This window comes from Teleopsis dalmanni, chromosome 2 (assembly GCF_002237135.1).
Source record: "Teleopsis dalmanni isolate 2A chromosome 2, ASM223713v2, whole genome shotgun sequence".
NCBI classification, from domain to species: domain Eukaryota; kingdom Metazoa; phylum Arthropoda; class Insecta; order Diptera; family Diopsidae; genus Teleopsis; species Teleopsis dalmanni.
In genome coordinates this window covers 35,941,740-35,946,179 of record NC_051847.1, presented here as the reverse complement: position 1 = coordinate 35,946,179, position 4,440 = coordinate 35,941,740, and the positions used below count along the sequence as shown (strand labels likewise).

Below are 4,440 nucleotides of genomic sequence, written 5' to 3'. Positions count from 1 at the left end.
TTAAATTTATTATTTAAATATTTTATTATTTTATTATTTTAATATAATATAATATTAAATTCATTACTTCAATATAATATTAAATTCATTTTTTAATTTATTATTAAATTCATTATATAATATTAAACTAATTATTTTAATTTAATATTAATAGTAAATTTGCTATATTAATCTTAATTTTAGTTTAAATCTATTATTTTCATTTTTTTTGTATTGTCTATTACAATTTCATTTTAAATTAATTATAATAGTTTTATTTTAAGTTTATTATTTTAATTTTATATTAAATTTATTATTTTAATTTTATTTTAAATTCGTTACTTTTATTTAACAACACATTTACTATTTTAATTTTAATCTTAATTTTAATTTATTATTTTATTCTTAGTTTGAACTCATTATTTTAAGTTTATTTTAAAAATATTTTTACAACTTTATTTCAAATTGATTTTAACTTTTTCTAATTATGTTTGTTTAAAGTGTGTTTTTCTTATTATATTTATTTTGATTACATTTATTTAAATTTTATTGTACGGCATTTTTTTATTCTATTTACTTTATAATTTATTCACATGAATTAATTAATCTTATTTTTTACGATCTTATTAACTTTTATTTTATTTATTTTAAGTTTATTTATTTGTAATAACTTGTTTTTATTTTTTTTATATTTAATCAATTTGTTTTAATTTAATTTATTTTATTTCATTCATATTTTATTTTGATTTAAATTACATATATTTTTTTTTATTAATATTTTTAATTTTTTTTGTAAAAATAATTTTGTTATTTTTTTTTTTTAAGTAATATTTTTATTTTTCAAATTAATATTTTTATTTTTAAAAATAATATTTTTATTTTTATTTTTTTATTTAATTTATCTTATTTATTTCAAATTTATTTAACATAATTTTGTTTCATTTATTTTTCATTTCATTCAACTTCTTTTTTTTTAATTTCTTTTTTTTTTTTGTTGAAAATTCATATTTTTTTTATTTTAATATTAATCTTTTCATTTTTTATTTAATTAATTTATTTCAATTTCCTTTGGGAATCTATAGGATTAGAGTTTATTAAAACGGCCATTAAAGTAATTAAAAGGTTAATAGAATATACCATATAATTGCAAGAATTTTGATTGCTTTTTTCTTATTGAACCCAAGTCATTTAATAGCGTACTTTAGTTAATGTATATCGAGATATATCGAGGCAGTACTGTATTTCACGTGTGCGAAACAAGTTGTTACAATTCGTATTGTGTAATTCTATCTCATTACAAATGCTACCTTTGGCATTAAAATACTTTTAGTGAGTTTATAATTTCCATAGCAAATAGATTAATTAAAAAATTAATTAAAATTATCAAATGGAACATTTACTGCATTAATTTCTAATTATAGTATTGTTTATTAATTGATTTTAATTGACTGTTTAATGTAGCAAATCGACTCAAGAAATATTTAATATAGTTATTTAAAGAGAATAATTTTATACTGATAGTATTAAAATGAGATAAACAGGTGTTTATTTCAATTGCGTACTTAAATAAACCAGAAAGCTTTTACATTCAATACTATATATACGTATTATTCAAGGTGTTTCCTAAACATGTGATGGAAATGTCAAAAATAATTATTTTGAAGTAAAAACAAAAGCAAAATATCTTATAGGAAGGAAATAAGTGAGATTATTTTTAATTATATTCAGATATAGATTAGTTTGATTAAAATCTCTCTAAATCCACAGAAAAGATTACGTGAAAAAAACCTTCAGTTATAAACAATTAAATATTTAGACCAAATTCTCTTTATAGTAGTAGCATTTAGCTTCATTTATTATATATTAATATATAATATATTACAAAGAAGAATATAATATATAAAAATTAAAAACTGTTATAATTATATAAATAAAACTAACAGTTATGGAGATTGTATCGTCTGCCGGACTTCTATTTATATATATATATAAATTTGATCTCTATGCTAATAAAATACCTTTCTAAGTAGTTAAAATTAGGGTTTTGATAGTTTAGTTTATATGACAGCTATCGAATATAGTTTATGTATTTTAATCTTGTCCATATTACTTTTATGGTCCTGTAAAATGTTATATACATAGGTACATTTACAAACATATCAGTTGTCAATATTGACCAAGTATCTTTATATATTTAAAACCTAGAGGTTTAATTGTTCAAATTATACTATAGCTGTAATATATAGTCAATTTTTTTCAGACATTTCAAATGACAAATGTTCATAATTTACCCCCATTAAGTACATGGGCTCTAGTTTTAATATTGAGAGATTACTATCTATAAATAATAATACTATCTTATAGCGTCTCCAATATCTCTTCACTGTGTTACCAACTGTTCCTAAAACTTGATATACCTTTTCTATATTATGTGTGTATACAAAAAATATTATTAATTACTTTTTAATATTAACAAAGTAATTCAAATCGTCATGATGCTACTCTACAAAAAAAATCCGTTATCAAAATATATAATAAGCTTATCAGTACAGTATCTCTATTTCAGTTTACATTATTTTCACTTTTTGAATTTATGATTTATATAATTTATATGTAAAAAAAAAATAAAATTTTCAAAATGAAGCTGGATTTAGGCTGTGTAGAAAAATAAATGTATTTAATAACTAATTAATTCAGTTATATATTAAATAATACTCATAATATTAGAAAATGGTTTGCGATAAGATTTACAAACGATTTTACAAGTTTAATTAATATTTGATATTTTATTTGTTTAGAAAAACGAGACTATATTTAATGTATGTATAATATAAAATACACTGCTTATTATAAAAAAAAATTTACAAACGGTTTTGCGAGTTTAATCTACATTTGAAATTTTTGTTTGTTTTTAAAAACAATATATAATATAAAAAACATTTTACATACATGACATTTTTTTTTTGTTTATAAAAACAATATATAATATAAAATACACTGTTTTTTATACAAAAAAAATTTACAAACCGTTTTATAATTTATATATTTTGTTTTGTTTATAAAACAATATATAATATAAAATACACTGTTTTTTATAAAAAAAAAATTGACAAACGATTTTTCAAGTTTAATCGATATTTGAAAATTTATTTCTTTAGAAAAACAAGTCGAAATATCGAAGAAAAATAAAAATTATTGAAAAATCAAATTGTGAATTCTTAATTTTTGTTTTTTATTTTTAACAACAATAAAATAAAAAAAAGTTTTGACCAATTAGCCTATATAAAAATAAACACTTATGAAAAACAATATGTTTGTTTTTTATATTATTTTATATATATTAATACACTATATATATATAATATATATATTATATATATATTAATACACTATATATATATTATATTATTATATTATATATATATTAATACACTATATATATATTATATTATTATATTATATATATACTTTATATATATTAATACACTATATATATTTTACACTGCTATATAAAAAAGGTTTTGTTGACTTTTTCTTCCTAATTTTTTTTTTATATTTTTTTTTCATTATTTTTCTCTAAGTGTATCTACAATTGCACTTGCATGCCTACTGCCTACTCTCGGTACTGTAATATTTGCATTTGGCACAAAAGCGGGAATTTGCATAAGAATTATTAAATCGTTGAGGTTCTAGTAACGTAACCAAACAAAAAAAAAAAATAAAAAAAGAATCTAAAGATACATACAGCGAAAAGGAAGAGAAGATAGTACACAGAAATGAAGATTGTCTGCGACAAAAAGAAAACTAAGTCAAATTACAAGACATACACGTTGTATTATGGAAGAAGACTGAAATTAAAAATATAAGTAGTAGACGAAAGACATATAAATTTATTTATATATATATATATATAAATATATGTCATGAAAACAGAAAGAAATATCTACAGAAAATGATACTCGTGCACTATTTTAAATTCTTAATAACTTTTTCTATCTATCTTTTTGATATTTTATTTTTATTCCGTGAAGACAATTTGATTTCTATTCTATGGTACGTTTCTTCTTAAACGCTTGAATTTGAGTTTAATATTATCTTTAACAAATCAAGTTAACTCTGAGGTTAAGTAGTTAAATTATTTAAGCTTCATTTAAAGCTAGATACTCTTTAAAAATTTTTTTTTTTTTAATTTTGTGGTGTTAGTCATTAAAATGTATGCTTTTAAACGAAATTTCGATTTTAAAGTGTTTTAAATTATATGTTTACATAATTTGTTTTAAACGCTTTTGTTGCTAGGTGTTAAAGGTTTATTTTACTGAAAAAAAAAAATAAAAAAAATCAATATAAAGTTAAGTTTTAACACTTTTTTGTTTGAAAAATTTGCATATTGACCAATGGGAATGTGCTTATCTTGATGCATTTTAAAATAACAAATTGTAGAGTTAAGCAACACATTACGTT

The 4,440-nt window shown here is 18.6% G+C and overlaps 1 protein-coding gene across 1 annotated transcript in view; it reads left to right on the top strand.

The window, feature by feature from the left end:
• LOC119674309 (neurogenic protein mastermind-like) overlaps positions 1-4,440 on the top strand; it is a 596,927-nt gene that overhangs the window by 145,841 nt on the left and 446,646 nt on the right. The gene's annotated exons all lie outside the window — the stretch shown is intronic.